The 26,637-nt window shown below is 61.8% G+C and overlaps 1 protein-coding gene and 1 pseudogene across 1 annotated transcript in view; one reads left to right on the top strand and one right to left on the bottom strand.

Moving 5' to 3' along the window:
• Positions 1-1,546: 1,546 nt before the first annotated feature.
• LOC118660973 lies at positions 1,547-3,493 on the bottom strand (annotated as a pseudogene).
• A 7,316-nt stretch (positions 3,494-10,809) lies between these two features.
• LOC118660974 (ATP-sensitive inward rectifier potassium channel 12) overlaps positions 10,810-26,637 on the top strand; it is a 41,498-nt gene continuing 25,670 nt past the window's right edge. Inside the window, exon 1 of the mRNA XM_036318518.1 lies at positions 10,810-11,392. The gene's annotated coding sequence lies outside the window, so the exon portion shown is untranslated. The remainder of the gene's footprint in view (positions 11,393-26,637) is intronic.

Here is a 26,637-nt window from a genome sequence, read left to right as displayed (position 1 = left end):
GGGCTGGGCAATTCTGCAGGGAGGGGGAGCAGGCAGGAAGCTGACATGGAAAGGAGAAAAGGGGGGGAGTCAGGACGGGCATGACAGCCGGGCTCTCTGGACCAACCTCCCAGGCTCCCTCTTCCCTGATCTCTGAGTTATTTTAAACATTAGTTCATGTTGGGGACACATGGGATAAAGATGCAGAAGACTCACAGAAACAGCTCTCCTCCCTCCTGCTCCCTAACCTCCCAGTCATCCAGGCAGCCAGTTTCTGGTATATGTTTCCAGAACATTCTACCAAACATGCATGGGTGCATGTATGTGCATATCTTGCTTCAGAATAAACCTGACGGCACCCAGCACTCTCTCTCCTGCCCTGTGTTGTTTTCACTGTCTCAGAAAATGTTCCCTGTTAGATTCACTCAACAAATACTTACTGAACCCCTGCAAGTGTTCCCCTGCAGTCGGACTGCCCAGCCCCCTGTTCTCACAGAATCTCTATCTTCACTTTCTTTTGTTTTTTTCTTGGATGAAACATAAGATTTTATTGCTCTAGTGCAACTGGGACTTCACCAATGCCTCGCTTTGTGGGGCATGTAGTGCGTCATGACTGTGGACACAGAGTCACTGTAAGCCTGTGCTACAGCCCTGGGCTTCATGAAACTTCACCTGCTTCCAAAACTGCAAGTCCCATTTCCCCCTCTTTCTCTGCCTCGATCCCAACTTCTCACCTTGGGGCTTCTCACTGTCTGGGTAACACAGGCCCCGGCCTAGGCCAACCTTGGGAAGTGGCCCCTTTGTGACATCACTGCCTGGGCCTGGTGCTGAGCCTGCAGCCTCTGGAGGTGACTTGGTTGGGAGCCTGTCTGTAGCACCCAGGGGTGGCCTGGGTCGCGAGCAGTCACGTTAGGCTGGCTCCCAGCTCCTCGGAGAAGCCCACAGACACTGGCCTGATGTGGGGTGCTGCTGGACTCTCTGGGGTATCTCAGAGCCCTCACTTCTAGCTGGTGGACAGAACCAACGGGCAACCACACCTCACTTTTCCTCGTCGCAAGCAGCTGGGAGAGCCCCGGGCCTCACCTGCACTATTGCACAGAGTGGCCGCCTTCCCGCAGGGCTTCAGCCAAGGAAGAGGGGAAGGGCTTCGGCTGCGCTGTGGGCCAGGCTGCACATGCCTTGCCCCGCCCTCAGGGGCGCCGGCTCCTCGCTGCCTCCCTATGGGTCCCACCCACGCTCCTCTGGCCGGGCAGCCAGCAGCCTTCAGACATGCATTCCTCCCCCACACACCCCTCCCGTGACCAAGGCTCTCCTCTCCCGCAAGTGCTGGGCTGAAGGCAGGCCTTTGAGATGTCCTGCCCCACGGATGGCTTCCGGCAGCCGGCCCGGTGGCTCTGAGTGCGGCCTGTGCCCACACCCCTGCAGCACAGGGGCCACCACCTGCTTTGCCTTGTGAGGCTGGGCCCACCCCTACCACCCACAGGCTGCTGAGGGTGTGTGTGCTCTGAGGACGTCCCACCATGAGGACTTGGACATCTGGGTTTGGGGGTCTGCCCGGGTGAAGAGATCAGCTCTGAAAGTCATCACTCTCTATAGGCCCCGCCTGTTTCGGTGGTCCAGGCCCAAGTCTGGAAGGGAGCTGTCTAGGACCCCGTCCTCGTACAAGGCCAGCTTCTGCACTGTCTTCTGTCAGGCTGAGTCGACGACCATCTGTGGTGGCCGCGATGACGCACAACAGCCCAGGTGTGATCCTTGCACGGCTGTGGGCTGGGGCTCTGGGCCGCTCCCCCAGAACTCTCCGGTGGCACCCCCTTGAGTACAGCCAGCCTGCCCGGGGGGTGCAGGGGCCCATGTGATAGCCCCCTTGCAGGGCTGTCTGGCAGGGCTGGGCCTGGGGGCAGTCCACAGTCAGGTGCCAGGAATGGAGGGTGGCAGACATGCCAGACACACTCTTGTCACTCTCCACGGGCTGTTTGGGGCCTTTCTGGAGCTGCTCCGTTGCCGGGGCAGAGGCTTCTGAGGGCACTGCCAGGGGCTGCCAGGGACTGGCATTGCTGGTGGACATGTAGGAGTTTTCCTGTGGAGCAGGGGCTTGCGGCCAGAAGCCTCTGCCTCCAGGGGCGGCCCTGCCACTGCGGCCTGAGGCTTCTCCAGCCTCTCATCCACCTGGGTCATGGGGTCTCCTCAGCCTGGCGGTGCAGGGAGCAGAGGACCAGCTGGCCCAGGGCCAGGCCTAGCTCAGGGGGCAGGGCCCGGGCCTGGGGTCCAGGTGCTTCGTGCAGATCTGGGAGGCGACTGGGGCAGCCCAGGCTCTGAGGCCAGACCCGGGTGGTGTGCGGTCTGGATGCTTTTCAGGGCACCCACCATCCTCTGCGTCCTCTGTCACCAGGTCTTTCAGGTACTTGGCCTTCGCACCATGCGTCCTCAGAGCCCTGTGGCCAGCCAGGGTTTCCAGAACCACCTGCCGAAGCTGAAGGTGTCGGTGTCCACCGCCAGCCTCTGGTCCTGACGTGTTCCTCGGGCGGGCAGGCCAGGTGCCGCTCAGGCAGAGTCCGGGCCACGGTGCTGCTCTGACCAGGGCTGACCACTGCAAACGGCTGAGACGGGCCAGGCCAAAGTCTCCCAGTTTGGGCATCCGCCTGTCATCCAGAAGGACGCTGGAGCTCCGGACATCTCCGTGGGTGAGGTTGGGGCCGTCCTGAGGTAAAACTGACTCGCCGGGCTGTGCTCAGAAGGGTGCCCAGCGCTGGCCCCGGAGAGGGGAGCAGGCCTGGGCCTGGAAGTGGAGGGCCTTCCAGGGAGCCGCCAGGCAGGGAGCCGCCAGGCAGGAAGCTGCAGACAAGGCAGTGGTCGCCGCTCTGAGCACAGCAGCCAGCAAAGTCCACGATGTTTGATGACAAGACTGACTGCTGCTCCACGCGGCCAGGAAGTTCTGCCCCACAGTGGCCACCCCAGGTCTGCCTCCTCGTCCATCGTCTCCACGGCATTCCCCGTGCTCCTCAGGATGCCCGTGCACACGTCCGAAGCCGCCCTCCTGACCTTCAGCTCCTCCGAGAAGCTGTGGTGCGCTGGGAGCCTCATGGAGGGCCTGCAGAATAGAGAGGGGGTTCCCGGGCAGGAAGGAGCCTGGGCTCTCTGGCCTCTGCTTGGTGGAGGAGGATTCTAGAGATGGTGGTGGTGGCCGAGGGCAGCAGGGCTTCAGACAGGGCAGCACTCAGGCCCAGAATGGTTCTGGGAGCCTGGAAAAGCTGGGAGGAGGTGGGGGGATGCTGACGATTGCAACTCCTGCGGGGAGGGGGGGGGGGTGTTGGGGCCTTGGCCTCAAAGGGTGCAGAGATGGAGCTGGTCCTCGGGGCTGTGGTGCTGGAGGGTGGGAGGGGGACGGGAGGGTGCCAGGTGGTTCAATGTCCCTCACACGGAGCAGCTGCAAGTGCGTGAGGATGTGCATGAGGTTGGTCACACGGGCGTTTCGGTTGATCTGGGGCCACAGGAGCGCGGTCCGAGCTCGCCCCATTAGGGCGGCAAGCTGGCATCAGTCGCTGGGCTCCAGGGCATCCATCATTCTGTAGAAGCGGCACATGACCCAGGGTGGCACCTTGTACAAGAATTGTTGGGCAGTAGGACCTGTGGGGCCCCCCGAGCCAGGGTCTCCCAGGCTCGGCCCCCAGCCATGGGCCTCTGTCTCCAGGCCAGGGCCTCTTGGGGCCTCGGGCTGGCCAGGCCTGTGGACACTGACTCTCCATCCTCACCTTCTCACGGCGGCTCTGGCGTGTGGCAGGCTTTGCATCTGTTGCTACTCTGAAGGGAGACACTTGGGACGTACATCCTGCTGTCGGGGTGCAAGCAGCTGGTGGGATACACTCCTAGACACAGAGCTCCTGGGATAGAGAGTGGTGTTCTTTGAGCTTGGCTGGCTGCTCCAGGCTGTGATTGACACGTCAGGGTTGGGTTCGAGGCAGGGAGTGACCTGGCTGGAGGTGGCACTGAGTCAGGTGGTGCCAGTGCTGGGATGGGCTTGAGGAGGGAGAGCAGAGACACCCCTTAGTCCTCAGGAGCCCTCTGCTTGAGGAAAGTCGGAGTTAGAGGGGGTGGGTGACGGGGCGAGCTGTGCTGAGGCAGCCCAGGAGGCGGTGGGTGCCTGGAGGAGGGTGGGGCCCAGCCTGGGAAGGAGAGCATTGGTGAGGCTGCAAGAGGGGCCCCTTTCCTGAGCCCCCACAATGGGTCTGGGGCTGCCCCGGGCCCTCCCCATATCCCTCAGGAGACCTACATCACCAACCCACCCACTGGACAGTGATTACCCCAGACCCTTCCTGGGCACTGGCACTGGGGTGGGCGAGAGCCCCCAGGTGCTGGCACTGGGGTGGAGAGCAGGTGCCTGTTTCAGCTTCTGAGGCCGACCGAGGCTTGGAGGCAGAGAGCAAGGACCCAGAAAGCCACTCGCCTCTCCCAGGGCTGGCCCTGAGTGCCCGGCTGGGGAGTCCCTGTGGAGAGGAGCATCAGCCACGACTCCTGGAATGACCTGCGGAACCAGAGAGCCATTGGGCTTCCTCGCACGGACACCACAACCCGACTTTAAAACATAAAGTTGCCCTGGTTGGTGTGGCTCAGTGGATAGAGCCTGCGGACTGAAGGGTCCCGGGTTTGATTCTGGTCAAGGGCACATGCCCAGGTTGCGGGCTCGATCCCCAATGGGAGGCGTGCAGGAGGCAGCCGATCAATGATTCTCTCTCATCATTGATGTTTCTCTCTCTCTCTCTCTCTCTCTCTCTCTCTCTCTCTCTCTCTCCTCTCTCTCTCTCTCTCTCTCTCTCTCTCTCTCTCTCTCTCTCTCTCTCTCTCTCTCTCTCTCTCTCTCTCTCTTTCTCTCTCTCCCTCCCTCTCCTCCTCCCTCTCCCTTCCTCTCTGAGATCAATAAAGATATATTAAAAAATAAAATTAAAAAATAAAACATAAAGTCACATAAAGTTCTTTCTGTACGGACTTCAGAGCCCAGATGCTGTTGGATGTGCCCGTGGGTCACACGCGCCCAAACGCCTCTCACTCCTCACGGCCCACAGCCAGGCTGGAGGCCTGAGCGGCTGCAGGGTCCCCGGCTGGCGAGGCCAGGCCAGCAGCGGGGCCCCAAGCACTCGGGGAGCAGTAAGGTGTGGGCTGCACACAAAAGCGAAGCAAGGAGGGGTCCCCTCTCAGGAGGACACACCTCTGACAGTTTCACTCCCAAACTTCCTCAGGCTTCCTTTGCTCATGCAAATAGATCGGCAGTTTTTCTCCACATAAACAGGGCCACGCATAAGGCCCTGTTCTGCCTCTACAGTCCTTTTGGGGAGGGCGGGGCAGCAGTGTGTCCTGGTCCGTCCCCGCCCCACTGGCCGGCCTCTGGCCCACCTCCTGTGCCAGAGTCAGGCCCACTGCAGAGACGAGCTCACTGAGGCCCAGCTTCAGCCTGCCTCCTTGTGAGGAAGGAAGGGTGAGGGGCTGGTCATGGGGCAGGTGTTGGGGGCAGAGTCCTCATCCCGAGAGTGAGGGCCCTCCTGGGGACCTCTGACAGGAGGGAGGAGGCAGGCAGTGCCCACGGGTGGCGGGTGGCGGCTGCATTATTTCAGGAGCAGGCCTCCTGGAGGGAAGCTATTTCTAACTGTGAGAGGCTGGAGTGACTCCCTCCCTCCCTCCCTTTGTTGCCCTTTATTCTTGTCATCCTGGGACCAGCAGGCCTTGCCCGCCTTCCTGGAAGCTCTGTCCCTGTACAGGGAGGGAGACAGTGAGACGGAAGGAAGGGGAGACCCTGTTTGTCCTTCAGGTCTGCCAGGCAGCCCTCACGCACCCGGCAGGCAGGAGGGGAGAGGGTTGAGAGGCTTGAGGACATTTTTGAGTCCTTGCTGGTCGTGTTACATCTACCACTCCCCCAGCAGCCTCTCGGGGACCTGGAGAGGGCAGAACCCATCTCAAAAGCCTCCAGTTAGAAAAGAGTGGTTTAGGTCGCAAAACTCAAAGGTCCAGGGCGTGATCAGAAGGCCCCCAGGAGCCTGTCTGGACTCCTGCTTCTCTCAGCTTTTCCGCTCATGTGGGTGGGTCTTATTTTAGGGGGGCTCAGCCCATGTAGCAGCCAAGGGGTCCCCAGCAGCCCTTGCAAGATAAAGCTCCTTCTTTTCCAGCTGATTCAGCCAGTCTAGGGCCAGTCCTCATTGCTTGGCTTGAATCACATGCCCATATCTCAACCAATCACAGGCAGGTCAGGGCCACTTGCCTACCCCTGGGCCCTGGGAATGGTCCCTGTCCCCAGGCACCAGGTGGTAGGATAGATTAGATCCAGGTGGTGAGTCCCCAGGGAGCATAGCTCCCAAAGAAGGGCCTAAATCCCGGAGGACATGGACCAGGTGCCTGTGAGGTTGCACAGCCAGGACAGTGCCCTCCTTGCACCCAGGAGAGGCCAGGTTACCCGGGGCTGCCCTCCTGGCTCCTGGGCCCACCGCTGCCGGCTGAAGCTCCCCAGGAGGCAGGGAGGAGGGGAGGCAGTGGGGGAGGGCAGAGCCTGCTCATGAGGGAAATAGTCAGGTGGCAGCTCTGGCGGAGCTAATCAATGCTGCTTCCTGCCGAGCGGGAGGGGCCCAGTGTCCTGTTTCCCAGGCCGCCAGCCATGCCTCATGTCTACTCCCCTCAAATCAATGCCCCAGGGTCAGCCTGGGCCTGCGGGTGCCCGGGAACAGGCAGGGGAGTGTGGCCTCGAGGGAACCAGACAGTCACTTTCTTGACTCCTTCGTAGTGCCCGGCAAGGGTGGGCGGCCACCCTCCCAGGCACCCCTCTCACTGCGAGCTCAGACCCGTCCAGTCTCATTTCTTCACTTACCCACCGGGGTGGCGTTTCTATACCTTCAACCGGAGCGATTGCCCCGTCATCCTCCCTGATGCGCCCACGGAGCCTGGCACAGGCAAATGCACGCATCCTGCCATTGTCACAGCCACGGCTGTTGTCGTAGGGAGCATGGCGTTGAGGGAAGGGACTGGGCCTGGGCTCTGCGTGCTGGGCCTCCTTTCCCCTGGCCCCGTGGGACGTCATCCTGTGCCCCTGATTCCTGGCCACGGGCTGTGCACCCGGGAAAGGCAGGTCCTGGACCAGCCGGGTGTGGCTCTCATGAGCTGCCTGTGGGTGGAGGTGAAAGGAGGGTGAGCCCAGACCCTGGACACTTTCGGGGGGAGCGGGGAGGAGCCAGGCTTCTGCCAGGAGCTGCCCTGTGGCCCCGGTGTCTCTCATCCCGTGTCCCTTTGTGCCTGTGTGCTGAGCCTGGGCTGTGAACACTCCGGACAGACCTGTCCCTGTCTGTACAGACGGACATGCCTCGCTGGAGACCCACAGGAAATGAGGCGCCTCGGAGAGTGGCTGGTGTGGGAAGGAGTGGGACGGGACGGGGAGGCCCTGGTGGGCCGTCCTGGAAGGAAGAGCAGTTTGGGGATAAAGTCTAGTGACAGAATTGAGCTGGTGGCATTGAGGGCTGAAGGACTGGACAGTGCATCTGGAACAGGAGGCTGAGGGACTGGGCCAGTTGAGGGGCGTAGGGCCGGGCCTGGGGACTTTGGCTCACGGCTGTCCTGCGAGAGTGAGCTGGGCACGCATAGCCCATTATACGTTTCAAGGGTCTCCTGACTCTGGGGCTGGGGCTGGGCTGAAATCCTGGGGAGGGAATCGGGGGGGGGGGGGGCGAGAAACCCAATGGGCTCCTGGGAGGAGGTGCCCTAGAGCGCTCCGAGGAGCTGCCGTGGTACCAGACAGACACCAGCGAGGGACCGTCTGGTCTTCACATCTCAGCCCATGATTAATTTATGACTGAAACAAATGCACTGGCATCGTCATATTAAGACATAAATATTACAGAAGCCAGCAGACAGCCTGCTGCTCTCTCAGCCCAGCAGCAGGCTGCTCCCCGTGCCCGGGTGGCTTGGTGGCCTTGGGAGCCACCTTCCCTGCCTGGGCCTCGATTTCTTCAGCAGAAGGAGTGGTCCCTGTGGGCCTTCCTGCCTGCGCTCTGAGGGCACCGTGGCAGCAAGGGTCTCTTAAATGGCTACTATGTGCCAGGCCCAGGGGAAGAGAGAGAATTTCAGATTAAGGGGAAGCTGGGCGCTGGGCAGAATCAGAGGGGTTTGCAAGGTATGTTTTGTTTTTAAAATATATTTTTATTGATTTCAGAGAGTAAGGGAGAGGGAGAGAAAGATAGAAGCATCCCACCAGGGATCTAGCCTCAACCCGGGCATGTGCCCTGACTGGGAATCGAACCGTGACTTCCTGGTTCACAGGTTGACACTCAACCACTGAGCCATGCCGGCTGGCTGGAAAGGTGTTTGTTGCTAGAACTCCTACTGTGTGTGGGACAACAACTCCCTTTCCTGTCATTGGCTTCTCAGGACCTCAGCAAGGGACTTGTCTGGGTCCCGCACGCCTGGCCTTGCTTGGGGGCATCCCTTCAACACCAGAGGGAGCAGTGGCTGTGCACCTTGCCCTGGCGGGGAGGGGGGTGGGGGGGGTGGGAGGGGGTGGCGGGGGGGGGGGGGCGGGGGTTGTGAGCCCCTTTGTTCACAGACAGGAAGCCAGGGGGCAGGCATGGGGGCTGTTTAGAGAGACTCCGGCACACATCCTGCCCTCTGTGCCTCAGTCTCTGCATCTGGAACATGGACGCGCTCCCTGGAGGGAGGCTGGCACCCATGGGGCCCAGCGAAGGGCCATGCACCTGGGCCTTTAGCAGCTGCTTATGTGATGTGATGGTGGTTGAGAACTGAATTCTGGCACCAGAGGTGGGCCAGGAGGGTGGGATGTGGAGCCTGAAGGGCTGGCCTCTGCAAGGATAGTCTCTGCTCAGGGACCTGGGCAGGATGCTTGGCGTGGTCTGTGACTGGCATGGAGAGCGGCCCTGGGGCATCTCGGAGGCCGGGGAGCGCTGCTTGCCTTCCCTGGCTCCCTGGTGAGCAGCAGGCCGGGAGCTGCTGCAGGTGGGTTTAGAGTGGAGAATGCCCTGGGCTCACCCCTGTCCTGGGAGCTGTTAGAGCCTAGAGACAGAGGTGCCCAGAGGCTTCTGTCCTTTCCAGCTGAGACCACCGGCCCGGCCCGCTGAGGGGATGCGCTGGCTCCCCTGGGGTGCACGACGAGCCCCCCCCCGGGGGGGGGGGAGCCATTCTTTCTGTGATGACCTGAGCCTCCCTGTTCTGGGAAACGGGAGGGGACGGTGGGGAGCTGAGTCACTTCCCTCCTGGGTCATTTCCAGGGAAAAGGAGAAGTTTCCTGAGAGCTTTTGGCCCCCTGGGAGGTTGGTCTCCGAGGGGAGGAGGAAGCCAGGACAGCTGTGCCAGTCAGGGCGGGGGGAGGGGGTAAGGGGGTGGGGGGTGGCTGGAACCTCCTGGGGTGTCCCTCTCCCCGTTGCAGGCTGGACAGCCATCCTGGCGGGGACAGACCCGGCTCTGAGCCCCACTCACCCTCAGCAGCTCTGCAGGTACGCGCCCACCCTTCCTGTGTGAGGGCCAGTGACTGCTGAGGCTGCAGTGGCAGCAAGGGGCCCAGCCAGGCCCAGGCCGAGCTCTTCGGCAGCTGGCGCTGTGCTGGGTGCCTGGGGGAGGCACTCGTGGACCCTCACTGCAGGCCCAGGAGGCGGGAAACCTCACTCCCCACCTGATCCTGGGAAAGCGTGGCCTGGAGAGCCGACTTGACCTGCTTCCTCAGCTGGTCAGCAGAGGTGGTGGGATTCAACCCAGCACAGCCTGAGGTTGGGAACTCTCTGGGTGGCCTAGGCCATGTGGCAGCCACCAGCTTCCTGGGGCCCGGAGCCTGGGCAGGAGCCGGGCAGGTAGGCCTGCACTGGTCTGTCTGAGCGTCCAGCAACCTAGGCGTTGGCCGGGAGGCATCCTGCCCCCCCCTCCGCCCCCACCCCCACCCCTCCGCTCTGCAGCCAGCCGCCCGCAGCTCAGATACATAATTACATTCCACATTGAGGGGCAGCTGGAGGCCGAGGGCCTGGGATTCATTTCAGGCTTGTGCTCTGGGCACAGACCCACCTCTTTGGCCCAATGCTGGGGCTCCAAGGTGGAGCCAGGGGTCAGACTGGTGATAAAATGGGGTCTCCGCAGGCCCAGGCCCAGGCCCAGCGGTCAGGGCCATCTGTCTGCCAGGAGGGAAGTCCTGGGCCCTGCAGGCGGCTGAGATCAGAGGCCCAGACAATGGGCCCAGGAGGCTGGGAGGGCAGGGTCCCTGGGGACAGGCTGGGAAAAGCCCCGCCTCCAGAGGCAGAGGTGGCAGGAGAAGCGGGTCACAGCGGGGTCAGGTCTGCAAAAAGGGAGAACTGAGGGGAGCACAGAGGGAAAGGCAGGATTTGAGAGAAGTCAAACCGCGCAGGGTGGAAGCGGAGAGGCTGTTAAAGAGGGGAGGTGGTATGTGTGAGTACATGCCTGGTGTGCAAGGGAGAAGAATTCTGAGGTGTACAAGCCGGGATCTGGGTGTATAAGTGCACACACTACCCTGAATGTACATGTATGAGTGTGTATGTCCCTGTGCACTTGCAACCTCATACATGTCAGGGCATGCATTTTGCATGTGTGGGTGAACTTGTGTATGGGCTGCATGCAAGATTCCCTGGACTGTGTGTGCGCTCTCTGTGCACCTGTTTGTGCTTGTCCCTGGAGGACATGCCTCTGTGTGTGTGTGTGTGTGTGTGTGTGTGTGTGTGTGTGCCCGCGAGCGCGCGCGCGCACGCGCGCCCCAGTGCGCAAGTGGTTGATGGGGCGGGGGACCTCCCGAGGCTGGGGACGCGCTGGCTGGGCCAGCCCCCGCTCCTCCCGAGGGGGGCGGGCGGCGGCGGGTCGCGCTGGGAGGGTGCTCCGGGGGGAGAGTTGGAGGAGTTGCGGAGCTGTGCTCTGGTGGCCGCAGGACACGGAGCTGGGTGCGCGCCGTGCCTCCGCCTCCCGCCTCTTTCTCGCCCTCCATCCCGCTCACCGTCCTCCCCTGCCTCCCGGCTACCGCGGTCTTCCTCAGCTCGGTCGCCAGGGTCGAGGGGCTGGGGGCCGGGAGCCCGCAGGTAGCGCAGGGCGGGGCGCCGGGCGTGGGGAGCGCGCCCGGCCGGCCTGGGATCAGATAACAGAGGGCGGGGGAGGAAGCGCGTCGCCAGTTCTCGCAGCCGAACAGAGGGACGGACTCCAGCCGCGCCGGCCGGAGCGAGCGCCTTGCGCCCCGGGGCGCCGTGGAGGCGCGCGCCCCCGACCCACGGCTGACCCCGAGCGATCGGCGCTCGGAGCCGACGCGCCCCTCGGCCTGGAGCGCCCCTGGGCGCTGCCCTGAGCGGCGGCGGCGGCGATGCGGCCGGGGCGGCGGCGGCCGGGGCTGGGGACGGCCGCGCGGAGCTCGGAGGACGCGGAGCGCGCCGCGCCCCGGACACTCGCCGAGGTAAGTGCGAGGCCACCGGCGCGCGGCCCCCGGGGGCCTGGCGTCCGCTCCGCGCAGGCCCTCTCGGCTCGGGGTGAGCGCGAGGCTGTGGGGCCACAGGGAAGGGGATGGGAGAGTTTGGGGAGCCATCGGAGGCCATGCCGACTGCAGGCTTGCCTGCTCCTGCCATGGCTCCGGCTGCTACGCCACCGGGAACTTTGCTCCCTGCTCACCTCCATTCCGGGAAACTTTGAGGCGCTCTCGGTCCCCTGGCAGACGTTCACCAGAGGCTCGGGAGGCACTTGCGTGTGTTGCCTGATCTTCCCCGGACCCCGGGATGGGGGGCGCGGATGGGGTCGCAGTCCATGAGCAGCCCTGAAAGTGCTTCCCCCTCCCCCGATCCAAGATCTGCGGTCCTGGAGTCGCTTCTCCTTCTCACTCTCCGTGCGATGGAGTGGAAACATTCTGGAAATGGTATTCTCTACTGGCGAGCGAGCCGACGACTCCAGCCAAAGCTTCTTGCTTTTAGATGGGCCTCGCCCACGGGGAGGATGCCCCGCAGCCCCGGACCCCTGGGTTTCAGGCCAGACTCCCCGCCAAGTGCTCCTGCCCCTCCGGTTTGGAAGGTGCTCAGGGCACGTGGTACTTCAGACCTGCCAGGGAGCGGGGGACGGGTCACAGAGCCGTGTTTCCGTGGAGGAGGTCTTCGCTCCAGGAGGTGCCTCTGCCTCTCAACAGCCGGGACTTGCGGGACCAGGGCCACCTGCCCCTCCCCGAGGGCAGGTCCACCTGGAGCCTGTGCTGCCTGTGGCCGTTTCTCCTCTGGTGGGAGCCCTGGGATAAAGCGCTGGGGACTCTGCCCTCCAGACCCAAACCCTGAAACCCAGTGGCAGTCTGTCTCCCCAGAGGCCTGGGTCTGAGACCTGCAGCCCTCTGGCCGGCCCTACCCCACCCCCAGGTGCCAAAGGAAGCCTGGCTCCCGGCTGCTCCCTGCCCCAGCCCAGCCTCACCTGGGCCGGGGCTGCTCCAGCCCCGGACTGTGCCATGTGGCCCCGAGGGTCAGGTAGGGGCCCCAGCCCTGGGTGCTGCCAGGGGGGCTTAGAGTAGAAGATCCCCCCACGCCTCTCACACCCCTTACTCCCCACCCCTATTCTGAGTCCTGAGAGATTTCTCAGCAGAGGTTGGCAGCTCCAGGAGGGACACCTTGGAAGGACTCCCATCAGTGTTACAAGCTTCTGAGGGACAGCAGGTGCAGAGGGAAGGGGCGTGCTGACCCCTGAGGGACAGCAGGTGCAGAGGGGGAGGGGCGTGCTGACCCCCGAGGGACAAGAGGGGGCTCCGGGTGCTGGGCAGCAGGGGCCCTGGTGTATCACTGAGTGTCCACCATGGCACTCTTAGGATTGGGTGTTGTCATAGACCTGGCAGACATGAACTCCGGGCCCCTGACAGCTTCTTTGTCCTTCTCCTGGCGAGGGGACAGCAGAGCCTCCTCCCCAGCCCGAGGGAATGGCCCTTCTCTTGGGGCAGGGGCTAGAGCCCGTTTGTCAGCCTGTGCCCAGGACGCTGCCCCCATCCCGGCTGTCATGTCAGACCCCAGGGGGCTTCCGGTTGCGCAGCGAGTGCCTGGTGGAGGGCCGTCCAGTGAGCTGTGCTGTGCTGGGAGGAAGTGGACCCGGAGCTGGCGGGGTCTTCACTGAAAGCAGCACAGCAAGTCGGGGGTTTGAGCAGAAGCCTCCACCGCCTGCTCCGTGCCCAGCTTCCTGTCCCGGGGCTCTGTCCACTGGCTGAGGGCGCTGCACTCTCATTTAATTTCCAAATGGTCTGCTGGTGCAGAGGGTGGCATTCTCTCCGTGGCACACACAGGAGGTTTGAAGCCCTGGGAGGGACTGGTGCTCTGCCAGGGACAGAGCTATATGCTTCCTCCTGCCCAGATACCCCGCAGGTGCCTCTGTGTTTCACCAGAACAGCGTGGCATCTCTTCCTGCCACCCCTCGCCTGGGGCTGAGCCCACACAGGCCCTGGTGTCTGCTCGCCTTCCTGGCTGCCCAGGTGCTGCGGGCCCGGGGCCCCGTGAAGGCCTGGTATGCAGCAGGTGCTCAGGACGTGTTGGTGGGTCAGGGTCCGGGCTGCTTTCTCTGGCCACAGGGACCTCGTGAGGCCTTGCTGTGCTGGCATGTGCGTGGCGGGTTGGCATTCTGATGCCCATGGCCCAGCACAGGGTCTGCTTCATACATGGTGCTGGGTACACAGAGACCGCCCTGCCCCCCCGAACCTCGGTGTTTGGGAGGAGACTTCAGGGCAGACGGCTGAGGTGAGGGAGGCCTGCGGTGTGACTGGCTGAGCCACTTCTCCTCTTGGGCCTTAGTTCATCGTCTGCAGGGTGGGATTGAGGACCCGCTGGGAGGCTGCTGAGAGCACCCAGGATGGGAGAGTAGGACTGTGCGCCCCTCTGTGGCCTCTGGGCAGGGGTCTCAGTGGAAAGGGGGCTCGGTGAAGGAGGGGGAGCCTTGGTGATGCCAGGGCCTTGGGAATCTGTCCTCCATCCCAGCTTTCCCCTGGACATGGAGGCCAGAAGGGCCGGTGATTGCTGTGGCCAGGCTGTCTCCTGCTGTCCCTGCCCCGCTTCCTACACCTGCCCCAGCCGATGCACCCCAGCTCAGGCCCCTGCCTGGATGCTGAGATGGAGGCTGCAGGGCAGCGTGAGGCTGTGGAGACCAGGGGTCCCTGGTCCAGTCCCTTAATCGGCTTTCTGCTCTGTAGCACTGGATGCAGGTCCACTGTGTGGCCAGAGAGGAGGGGAGCCCTTTCTCAGGGCCTCAGAGCAGGTCTTGGGGACCCCTCTCCCCTTCCCTGGGTCTGGATCTCCGTAGGACTGAGGCTTGGAGAGGGCCAGCGCGCAACAAATGAAGCCGTCAGAGCGAGGCTCCTGCAGGCCACCCGAGCGGCCACTTCAGCTCTGAGTGCACTGCGTGCGCTGTGGGTGCTGTAGTCTAGGGACAGCCCTGGGCTCAGGACCCGCCCAGGGTTCCTCTCACTCAGAACAAAGCCACCCTCCTCCCCACGGTCCCCAGGCCCTGCACAGTCTAGTCCTCGTTCCCATCCCTCTCCCCTCCCCCTTGGACTGCCTGCCCCGCTCTTTGCTGGGCCTCCCCCAGGGCCTTTGCACTTGCTGCCTCCTTGCCTGGAACACTCTTCCCCAGATTTCTGCACAGCCCCCGCCTCACCACTCTCAGGTCTTGCCCAGATGTCGCCCCCTCCGGGAGGCTTTCCTGGATAGCACCATGGCCTCCCTTCCCTACATCCCTCTCCTGTATTTTTCTTTTTAAAAATGTTGTTATTGATTTATTGGGGGTGATAATGGTTAATAAGATTACAAGCTTTCAGGTGTACAGTTCTCAGTATGCCACCCTTCCATCACCATCCCCCCGCCCCCCCCCCCCCCCCCCCCCCCCCCCCCCCCCGTGCGCTGTCCTGTGGAGGCCTGACTGCTGCCTGCCACGCCCTGTCTCACTTGCTCAGCTTGTTTCCTGCCGTCCCTTCTGAGCGCATGCTTCTCTAGGGCAGGGTTTTCATCCGATGTGCTGCAGGGGTGCCCGCTGCGAGTGGGTGCGCAGCGACCAGGCATGCGAGTGCTCAGTAGCCAGGATGGCGTCCCATTCTGCAGATGAGGAAACTGGGCCTCAGAGAGGTGGCATCAGCATCCCAGAATCGTGGGGCTTGTCGGGGCAGAGCTGGCGTTCAGACCTTCGCTCTGGGCCCTTGCCGGCCATCTGTCTGTGCTGGGGAGGGAGTTGGCATTCAGCTCAGGCCCCTCCTCTGTGCTGAGTTGCATCTGTGACCTTACTTGCTTCGAGCTCTGAGCCTGCGTGCAGCTTAGGTTGCCCCCCGCCCCGCACCCCTGTGAGGGCAGGAGCTGTTCTCACTGCAGATCTAAGCAAACAGAGGCTCGGGGAGTCCCACTGCTCAGCTCTCATGGCCCCCGCTTCCCGCCATGAATCTCTGTGCCTTCCTGCAGTAACGTGTGTGTGCATGCGCATGTGTGTGTGCGGGTGCGTGCTTGTGCGTGTGCATGTGTGCGTGTGTGTGCGTGCGTGCACACGTGTGTGTGTGTGTGTGTGTGTGTGTGGGGCTAGCTGCAGAGCTGGGTGTCCCAGGGCCCAGTGTCTCCTTGTCTTGCCCACTTAGCATTCCAGGTGTCCACTGGCCATTTGTATCTTGTGTCCCCCTGCCCAGTCTCTTTTTGGATCATGACGTTCAGGTTTAACATTCTTTTTTTTTTATTTTTTAAGATTTGCCATATTCAACTTGACCAGCTCCCCACTTTAAAAAGAACCTGCATGCTTTCCTCCTTCTGGTCTCTCTGTGGCCCTTGCCTGAGCCACGCCGGGCTTTCTGAGCTGACGGGCTCCAGGGGCAGGGACCTTGCGGACTGCTGAGTGCCACCAGGGGCTGGCCATGCCCCTCGGGGCTGCGACCCAGGCAGGCTCGCCTCGGAGGCAGCTTCTGGCTGTCCTCACCCCCTGAGGGGTGTCCTGGAGGTGGGGTGAGACGTGGCATCCCCGCGGTGGGAGGGGCAGCCTGAGGCCCAGAGAGGGACAACCACAGCCAGACGTGGCCCAGCTGCTTAGCAGCAAGACCCTCTGTCCCCCGAGCCCCTAGCAGCCCTGTGGAGACTGACTTAGGAAGCTGGGCTGGAGGAGGGAGTGTGTGAAGACGGGGAGGTGCTGAGCAATGTGTGCGCGCATGTGTGTGCGTGTTTGCATGTGTGTTGTGTGTGTAATGGAGAGGTCCCAAGGCCAAGGACAACAGAGGGCAATGTGTCCCCAATCCCTGTCCGCCTCCCCCTCCCTCCAGCTGCAGCCTGCTCCCTGAGGGTGGCTCCAGGCTGCACTTCTCTGTCCCTTACAGCAGAAAGTAATTGTGACGGCAGCGGCCAGCGTGTGCCACCCGCTGCCCCGACCCTGGGCCTCTGGGTCCTGGTCTCAGGCCAAGTTCAGGCCACACAAGTTCAGCGTGTGCGGGCCTGCCTGGGTTATGGAGGGCAGAGGCGGGTGGACTCCAGGGGTTCCCGAGGTGCTGGGACCTCTGGGCCGGTGGGGAGCCCACAAGTCGACCTGTGGAAGGAGGGTGTGGAAGGGCCTGGAACCCCCCTAACACATCTGCCTCTTTAGTCCTGCTGACCCCTCCCTCCCCTCCCCTCCCCTCCCCTCCCCTCCCCTCCCCTCCCCTCCCCTCCCCTCCCCTTTCCTCCCCTTCCCTCCCCTCTCCTCCCCTCTTAGCAAGTGCCCTGCCCTGTGCCAGGGCTGGGGGTGAGGTCTGGGCAGAGAGGGAGGAGAAAAGAAAGAAGGGAACAAATATGTAAGGAAGTCCAGACGTGTCATACCCTTGTGTCAGTTATGACATTTCTGACAGGAGTGCTGCAGCTCACCGTGAGCACGAGCAACTGCAAGGGCAGAGAGTGCATTTCTCCTTTCACCCCGTCTCCCCACTGCAGCCCAGCTCCATGCTCCCGAGGTGCCCGCAGAGAGCCTTCGGCATCGCCTGAGCGCTCATGCAGGCGTGCTAGTGTGTCCCCGACACAGGCACCTGCAGCTCCCGCCCCGCTCCCGTAGACGGTGGGAGGGTGCGGTGTAGATGGGTGGGAGGGTGCGGTATAGCTGGGTGGGAGGGTGCGGTGTAGACGGGTAGGAGGGTGCGGTGTAGCTGGGTAGGAGGGTGCGGTGTAGATGGTGGGAGGGTGCGGTGTAGCCAGGTAGGAGGGTGCGGTGTAGACGGTGGGAGGGTGCAGTGTAGACTGGTGGGAGGGTGCGGTGTAGACGGTGGGAGGGTGCGGTGTAGATGGGTGGGAGGGTGCGGTATAGCTGGGTGGGAGGGTGCGGTGTAGACGGGTAGGAGGGTGCGGTGTAGCCAGGTAGGAGGGTGCGGTGTAGACGGTGGGAGGGTGCGGTGTAGCCAGGTAGGAGGGTACGGTGTAGACGGTGGGAGGGTGCGGTGTAGACTGGTGGGAGGGTGCGGTGTAGACGGGTAGGAGGGTGCGGTGTAGCCGGGTGGGAGGGTGCGGTGTAGACGGGTGGGAGGGTGCGGTGTAGCTGGGTGGGAGGGTGCGGTGTAGCTGGGTGGGAGGGTGCGGTGTAGACGGGTAGGAGGATGTGGTGTAGACGGTGGGAGGGTGCGGTGTAGCCAGGTAGGAGGGTGCGGTGTAGACGGTGGGAGGGTGCGGTATAGACTGGTGGGAGGGTGCGGTGTAGACGGGTGGGAGGGTGCGGTGTAGACGGGTAGGAGGGTGCGGTGTAGACGGTGGGAGGGTGCGGTGTAGACGGGTGGGAGGGTGCGGTATAGCTGGGTGGGAGGGTGCGGTGTAGACAGGTAGGAGGGTGCGGTGTAGCCAGGTAGGAGGGTGCGGTGTAGACGGTGGGAGGGTGCGGTGTAGCCAGGTAGGAGGGTGCGGTGTAGACGGTGGGAGGGTGCAGTGTAGACTGGTGGGAGGGTGCGGTGTAGACGGGTAGGAGGGTGCGGTGTAGACGGTGGGAGGGTGCGGTGTAGACGGGTGGGAGGGTGCGGTATAGCTGGGTGGGAGGGTGCGGTGTAGACGGGTGGGAGGATGCGGTGTAGACGGTGGGAGGGTGCGGTGTAGACGGTGGGAGGGTGCGGTGTAGCCAGGTAGGAGGGTGCGGTGTAGACGGTGGGAGGGTGCGGTGTAGACGGTGGGAGGGTGCGGTGTAGACGGTGGGAGGGTGCGGTGTAGCCTGGTTGGAGGGTGCGGTGTAGACGGTGGGAGGGTGCGGTGTAGCCGGGTGGGAGGGTGCGGTGTAGCCGGGTGGGAGGGTACGGTGTAGACGGGTGGGAGGGTGCGGTGTAGCTGGGTGGGAGGGTGCGGTGTAGACGGGTGGGAGGGTGCGGTGTAGCCGGGTGGGAGGGTGCGGTGTAGACGGGTGGGAGGGTGCGGTGTAGCTGGGTGGGAGGGTGCGGTGTAGACGGGTGGGAGGATGCGGTGTAGACGGTGGGAGGGTGCGGTGTAGACGGTGGGAGGGTGCGGTGTAGCCGGTGGGAGGGTGCGGTGTAGCCAGGTAGGAGGGTGCGGTGTAGACAGGTAGGAGGGTGCGGTGTAGACGGTGGGAGGGTGCGGTGTAGCCGAGTGGGAGGGTGCGGTGTAGCCGGGTGGGAGGGTGCGGTGTAGACGGGTGGGAGGGTGCGGTGTAGACGGGTGGGAGGGTGCGGTGTAGACGGTGGGAGGGTGCGGTGTAGACGGGTGGGAGGGTGCGGTGTAGCCGGGTGGGAGGGTGCGGTGTAGACGGGTGGGAGGGTGCGGTGTAGACGGGTGGGAGGGTGCGGTGTAGATGGGTGGGAGGGTGCCACTCTGCTTGGACACCTCAGGGAAGGCACTGGCCTCCTTGTCTTGCTCGCTCAGGATTCTCAGGCGGAGGGAAGACGGCTGTTTGGGGGCAGAGCCTGGTTGGGGCTGGGTCTGAAGGACAGTCCCCGCCCTGCCTGCTGCAGGGGACCCGAGAGCCCAAGCCCGAAGGACTCCATCACCTGGCGCTCTCCTCCCTGCGCCTGTTACCATGTGTGAGTCGGGGCTTTATGTTTCATTCTTCTTGGCTTTGGCTCTGCGGGCAGGGCAGGCCAGCCGGCAGCTTCCTCTCTCACAGCCTCGTGGGCAGGAGGCTCAGCTGTGCCCATCCCCTTGGCCTGCTGGGCCTCAAGCTGTCGGCAGCACCTGCCCGGCTGGGGCAGCCAGGCCCCCCCCCCCCCCCCAGGCCCTGAGCGCCTCCAGGCCACGCAGTCCCTGGGCAGCCAGGCCTCCTGGGGGCTGTGAGTGGAGCAGAGGGGCCCTGCCAGCCCAGCCTGAGGCACCCGGGGCCTGGCCCAGGTGTCCCGCCCTGGAGGCTTGGCCAGTCCTCTAAGGCAGCTGCTCTCTGGGCACCTCAGGGTCCCCACTCACCCGGCCCCGGTCGCGGGCCAGCAGGCGGGGAGTGGTGGGCGTGGCCTGTTCCTCATGGGGAAATGGGTGCCCAGGAGATGGGCTGATGTGTGCCAGGGCTGGGCGGCATTCTGGGGTGGGGCAGTCAGCCGGGCCCAGGGAGCTGAGGCGGGGGAGGTCGGGCAGAGGCAGACCCTGTGTTGGTTTCCTGTGGCCGCCAAGTCAGCACCACAGCTGGAGGCTTAAGCACACAGCCCTGGAGACCAGAGCCCAAGGTCATGGTGCGGTGTGTCGGCAGGGGCCACCTCCCACCGGCTCTCCTCTCTCCCCGCTTCGGGGGCTGCTGGGATCCTGGTGGCTTTGGCTCCTAGACACGTCCTCTGCTCCCTGCCTCTGTCTCCACACAGTCCTCCCCCCTACCCTCCCCTCCCCCCTCTCCCTTCCTCCCCTCCCATCCCTTCCCTTCCCTCCCCCCTCCCTTCACCTCCTCCCTCCCCCCTCTCCTCCCCTCCCCCCCTTCCTCCCCTCCCATCCCTTCCCTTCCCTCCCCCCTCCCTTCACCTCCTCCCTCCCCCCTCCCCTCTCCTCCTCCCTCCCCTCCCCTCCCCTTCCCTCCCCTCCCCTCCCCTCCTCTTCTTGGGACACTTGTCATTGGAATTAAGGCCCATCCTCACCCAGGGTAATCGCAGTAGTTACGCCTGCACAGGCCACACTCATGGGGCCTGGGTGGACACCTCTTTTCTGGAGGCCATTGTTCAGCCCATTACCTACGACCAACCTGGATGTATTGCCCTGCGGCCTGGCTTTTTCTTTGTTAAGAACCACCTCCTAGTTAGCAGCACACCTGGGGGTACGTCGTGTGGGAGCTCTGTGCTCGGTCTCCGCTGCTGACCGCTGTGTGAACTTGGGCACATTCGCCAGCTGTTCTGAGCTCAGTTTGCACATCTGCAAAGGGGAGCTGTGGATGGCCCTGCCTCCTCAGGTGGCCGGGCGGCGGGTGCAGTGGGCGACACCTGTCATTGGCGCTGGGTCCGCAGGAGGGTAGTCTCCCTGGCATCGCCTGCCTGGGGCTCCGTTTCCACGCCGTTCGCTTGTCTCCTGATGCACATCCGGGTCTCCGTCCGCCCTGCCCGTCAGTGCACATGGTGCTGCTACAGGCGCCCGGTGTGGACGTCGTGCCTGGGCGTCCGAGAGAAAGGTTCTGGCAATGAGCCCACTGGATCCGACAGCCTGTGCCTTTGTGGCTTTGAGAGTTGTCACTGCGTGTCCTCCCTCGTGTCGCTCCAGTTCCACCCCGTGGCAGAGCTAAGTGTGCCTGGTCTCCCGCTCCCGGCCCCGTGGCCCCGACATCGCCATCCCTCAGACCCCGTCAGTCCTGGCCACGCAGAGCGGCTCCTCCACCTCATCACTCCGCTCGCATTTCCTGTTCAGAGCGCGGAGCCGCCTTTCGTTCGAAAAGCCTTCCTGTCTGCTTATTCTGGCAGCTGTGGCTCCTGGGAGGAGGCGGTTTCCCTGGCCGCCCTCCCCAGGGCGCGGTCTCTGGGTGTCGGGTGGGATGCCCCTGTCCAGTGTGGGCCTTTCTCATCCCAGTGGGTCTTCCTGGCTGGTCCCAGGACTGGAAGTCGCTGTCCCATTTCATAGATGCCAAAACCGAGGCTCAGAAAGGCTGCACCGCAGCCCAGTTGGAGCCTGACGCCCGAGGGTCGGCTCCTCGATGTCAGTTTCCCTGAAAGCTCACTGTGGCTGGAGGGAGAGGCTGGGTTCACTCCTGCAGTGCCCCCCCTCCGCCCTCGCCCCCCAACCCCAGCCCCAGCCTCAGCCTCCCCCACCCAGCCCCAGCCCCCCTAGCCTCAGCCTCCCTGCAAGCCCCAGCAGCCCCCAGCCCCACCAGCTCCAGCCCCATTCCCCCCAGCCCCAGCCCCAGCCCCAAACCCAGCCCCAGCCTCCTCCCTGGGCTGCCGAGTGTCCCTCCTGAGATGGGGATGCACTGAGGAGTTGCTGCCATGGTCTGGCCGGGTCCTGTGTGGCCTGGGGGCCTGGTGTCCTCGGCCTCCTCCCCTGGCTGCCGGCTGCTGCTGGGATGTTTTGGTGGTGAGTTCAGAAGCCTGTGGTGTCACCGGGTGCCGTCACTTCTCAGGAAGTGGCATGGCGTTTCGCTGAGAATCGGCGCTCAGAAATCATAGTGACCATGCCACTCCCGTGCCCCGGTGCCGGTGCGTGCTCGCCGCTCCCAACACCCTCTACTTCTCAGAACGTCCTGGTGGTGGGAGCAGAGCCTGAGCGAGGAGGCCACCGGGAGAGGCAGGTGCCAAACTGCATCTGAACTCAGACCAGAGCCCTGTGAATGGGCCTCAGTGTCCCTCCAAAGGCGCGGGCCCTTCAGGGATGCCTCGAGCCCTGTGAGGCTTCCCTTGAGGGGGCAGAGGTGCCCTGTGCCGAGGGTCTGGCGATGTCTTGTTCGGGAGCCATCTCTGGCTTGGAGTTGCGGCGTTGGGCATGAGCCAGGCAGGTCTGGACTTCAATGGGCAGGCCCCCTCTGCTTGCTGTGTGACTAGCGGCCAGCAGCTTCCCTCTCTAGTCTCACTCCCCTCCTCTGTGGAATGGGCCGTCTGCCCTGTGCACACCATGATCGTGTGCCAGGTGTGAGGACCAATTCAGAATCTAAATGCAGAGGCCTCCGGCGTCCCTCACGTCACGTGTGGAGAAGCTGAGGCAGAGCTGATGCCAGACTCGCAGCCACTCATCCCTGTGCCTGGACGTGGCTCTGGCCCCAGCGCCTTCGTTCTTCCCCCCACAGGATGAGGCTGGAAGGACAGATCTTGGCTTGAGAGCCTGCTGTGTGCTGGGAGGCTCTTGCAGGGGAAAGATTTCGGCCAAGATCTTGCTAAAGCTCTCAAGGTGGAGGGTCGCGGCCCCTTTATCCATTACTGAGACAGAGATGGGGCTCGGTCTCCCCATCGCCCCCAGTCCCAAGCCCCCCTCCCCGTGGCTGACTTTTGAGCTCCTGTGAATGTGGAGGCGGGCACATCCGCTGCCCAGGACCTGTGGCCGCAGCGTGGCTGCTGGGAGGGGCGAGCGGAGATGCTGGCCACTGACTCATGCGCTTGCTGATTTCATGTTGGATCCAAAGTGGATGAGCCCTGCGGCCCGAATAGGAGTCTCCCGAGAGAACAGGGACACAGGGGGGCGGAGCAGACGGTTCCCCAGGGCCGGGCCCTGGCCCCTGGCCCCTCAGGAGGCTGCTGTGGCACCAGTACGCCCAGGGTGAGTGTCCTCAGAGCCACTCGGGGTCTGAGCAGGAGCCGGGCAGAGAGGTCCCTTGCTACTCGCCTCCTGAGCCCTCCCTTGCCCTCCTGGACAGACAGGGAGGAAGAGTTGAAGGGCATGACGCCTGAGCCCCTGCAGCCTCTGCTGCTCCGGGGGCCACTCCTGCCCTGCCCTGCTCCTGAGCTCGGACACTGGTCCCAGACCCACCCCTTCCTCCCTGTTCCAGAGCCTTCCCCAGTCCGGGCTCTCCTTCCACGACAGGGTCCCGGACTTGCAGCCTGCAGTGTGGCCCCCTCTGGCTCCCACCACAGCTCCCACGTCCCGGCACCTGTGCTTTCCTGCGGGTGGGTGGTTTTCCCACCTGCTGGCCTACCCCGCACATCCCTGGGCAAGGCCCCCTCTCTGCAGGACACTTCTCCAGGCCTGCACCCCTTTCTCCCCAGGGATCATTAAGGGCCCACATGGGCGGCACTTCTCCAAGCACAGGACACCCCAGGGGACAGAACAAAACCCCACCAACAGCCACTCATGATAAAACTCTCAGTAAACAGGGGTGCAGGGGGCTTTCCAGGTCGATAAAGAATATCTACGGAAGTCCTGCATGAACATCACAGTCCGGCGACACTCAGAGCCTGCCCACAAGGACCAGAAACGAGGCAAGGACGCGCCCTCACGCCACTCCCTTTCAGGCCAGGCGGGAAGTGCCAGCTAATACAGGGAGATGAGAAAAGGAAATAAAGTGTACACGCTGCGGGGAAGACATAAACTGTGTTTGTTTATAGATGACATGATTGTCTATGTAGAGCAGCTGGAAGAGTTAACAAAAGAAAGAAACACCCCGGGACGAATAAGCGGTTATAGCAAGGTTGCAGGAACAAGGTTCATGTCAAAATGCCGATTGCTTTCCTATCTACCAGCAATGAGCAGGTGGCATTTAAAGATAAAAATATCATTTACATTAGCCCCTCCAAAATGAAAAACTTAGACATCTAACAAAATCTGTGCAAGAGCTACATGAGGACAACTACAAAAGTTTGATGAAGGTCTTGGCCAGAGGTGGCTCAGTTGGTTGAAGCTTTGTTCCATACACCAGAGGGTTTGGGTTCGATTCCCTGGTTGGGAGCATCCAGGAGGCAATCTATCGATGTTTCTCTCTCTCTCACATCAATGTTTCTCTCTCTCTCTCCCCCTTCCTCTATCTCATTGTTTTCTTTTCTTTTTCTTTTTTTTTAAAGATTTTAAAATTGGTTTTTAGAGAGAGAAGGGAGAGGGAGAGAGAAAAAGAAACATCCCTGCTATAGCAAAACATTGATCACTGCCTCCTACACGGCCCCTACTGGGGATCAAGCCCACAACCTGGGCATGTGCCCTAACCCGGAATCAAAGCAGCAGCCCGTTGGTGTGTGGGATGATGCCCCACCAACTGAGCCACACCAGCCATGGCTCCCGTCCTCTCTCTCTAATCAATAAACAAATCCTCAGGTGAGGATCTAAAAGAAAAGAAAACAAACCCCACAAAAGTCTGATAAAGAAAATCAAAGAACTAATTAAATGGAGGGCATTTCATGTTCATGGATAGGGAGGCAATAGTATTAAGATGTCAGTTCTCCCACCCGATCTATAGGTTCAATCCAATCCACCGATCCCAGTGAGTTACGTTGTAGATATTGTCTGAGTCTAAAGTTAACAGAGAGGCAAGAGGTCCAGAACAGCCACCACAGTGCTGAGGGCGATGAAACGAGTTGGATACGGACAGACCCGACTTTAAGATTCACTGTGAACCTGCAGCAGTCAAGACAGCGTGGCACTGGTGAAAGAACAGACAGATAAACCAGTAGAACAGAACCGAGAGCAGAAACAGAGCCACACACAGTTAGTGGATCTTTGACGAAGGAACTAAGGCAGCACAATGAAGCCAAGACAGCTTTGGAAACAAACGGTGCTGGAACACCTGTACATCCACATGCAGAAGAGGAATCAGACACAGTTCTTACCTTTACAAAACTACCTCCGTGGATGGCAGACCTAAATGTAAAATGCAAAGCTATAAAACTCAAAACGAGAATGGAGTTAATCTAGATGACCTTGAGTACAGTCATGAGTTTCTAGGTAGAATAGCAAAGACACAGTTCATGAAAGAAATGATTGGTAAGCTGGACTTCTTTAAAATTAAAAATGTCTGCTCTGCGAGAGCATTGTCAGGAGAATGAGAAGCCACAGACTGGAATATTTGCAAAAACCACATTCGCTAAAGGGGCTGTTATGCAAAATACACACAGCACTCTTAAAACTCCACAATAGGAAACAAACAACCTGATTATAAAAATGGGCCAGAGACCTGAACAAATATCACCGCAAAGAAGATACATGGTGGCCAGGAAGCCGATGAAAAGGCGCTCCCATCATATGCCCTCAGGGAAATAAATGCAAATTAAAACAAGATTCCACTACTCGCCTATGTGAATGGCCCACGTGACCCAATGCAGTTGGGATCAGAAGCAGCAGGAGCTCCTCTCATATTTGCTGATCAGAATGCAAATGGGTGCAGCCACTTTGCAGGACAGTTTGGTGGTTTCTTACAAAACTAAACACACTCTTCCCATCCGGCAAGCATACTCCTTGGTGTTTATCCAAGGAGGTCAAAAGCTTATGTCCACACAAAACCCTGTACAAGGATGTTTATAGCAGTTTTATTTATATTTGAAAGCAACCAAGATGAATGAGTAAACTGGACCATATCAGACCGTAGACTGTTGCTCAGCACTGCAAACAGATGAGCTGTCAAGCGGTGCAGATCCTGAGGGAAGCAGCCAGGGGAAGGCTGCCCCTGTGTGAGTCCCACCAGAGGCCCTTGTGGAGACGCAAAGCTGTGGGAGTGAGGGCAGTGGCTGCCAGGGGTGGGGAAGAGGACACGCACAGGCAGAGCACAGCGGGCGTGTAGGGCCGGGACGCCGCTCTGTGTGATACTGTCCTGGTGATTGCAAGGACGCATTTATCCCAACCCATAGACAATACAACACCAGGAGCGAACCCTACGTGAACTGTGGACTTTGGGTGATGATGATGTGTCCATGTGGGTTCCTCGGTTGTAACATATGAGAAACACTAGTGGGTGATGTCGATAATGGGGACGGCTGTGCATGTGCAGTGGGGAGGGTACGTGGGAAATGGTTACCCGACTCTCCAGGGGTTCCCACTTGGCTCCATGGGAAAGGAGACCTGGCTGCCTTAGGAAGCTTCCTTTACTCCCAGCCTCTCCGGGAGAGGGATTCACACCCACAGCCCTGCCTGCGGGAAGGGGCTCGCCCCGGCTCACCTGCACTATGTGGTCAATTGCTCGTTGATATCTTGTTTGCAGTTGGTTGGGTTCCTGTCAAGTTTCTGTTCACAGCTGGTCTGCAAACTACTGCATGTTAACCTTCAGCAAGAATAGCGTTTAGTGAGAATGGCCCAGACCTCGAGGCCCGTCTAACAGTCCCCCTGAGATTGTACAGTCCTCACTCTTGCGGGAATCGGATGAGGTCACACGTGTGTAACAGCTCCTGCTGCACTTGGGTGGGGTATGCCTTGGGTGAGAGGCGTGAGGTTCTGGCTGCCTGACTTCTGGGAGTCTTGGGGTCCCCTGCGTTCTGGGCTCCTGAGAACAGGAGCGTGCAGAGAGAGCACGGCTCTGACAGGAGCCAGGAGCCATAAGAGGGGAGGCAGAAGCAGGGAAGAAGCAGGGAGCCCGAGACGCTGCCCTCGTAAACTCTCACTGGTGGGACCTCATGAGCCAGGGGGCCAGAGTGACCGCCTCCCTGAGGACAGAGATGCCAGCGCGGGAGAGAGGAGGCGCTGTCCTATTTGAGCCTCTTCCCATGTGACCCAGGACACCAGCCTGATTTTTGTTCAGGACGCACAGAGCGAGCTTCCGGGTCTATCGCGCTCCAGGCCTTTGGAGGACAGGCGGGATCTGGGCAGGAAGTGGCTCTGCAGAAAGGGGGGCCCTGGATGAAGCTCAGCAGCCCCAGAGGGGCGGGGACCCCAGCTGGGACAGTGCTGCACAGTGGCCAGCCAGTGTCCCGCGGTTCCTTGGGCA

The sequence above is a fragment of the Myotis myotis genome, unplaced genomic scaffold (genome assembly GCF_014108235.1).
Source record: "Myotis myotis isolate mMyoMyo1 unplaced genomic scaffold, mMyoMyo1.p scaffold_m19_p_72, whole genome shotgun sequence".
Taxonomy (NCBI): Eukaryota; Metazoa; Chordata; class Mammalia; order Chiroptera; family Vespertilionidae; genus Myotis; species Myotis myotis.
The sequence above is the reverse complement of the archived record's forward strand: the minus strand, read 5'-3'. Positions and strand labels throughout refer to the sequence as shown.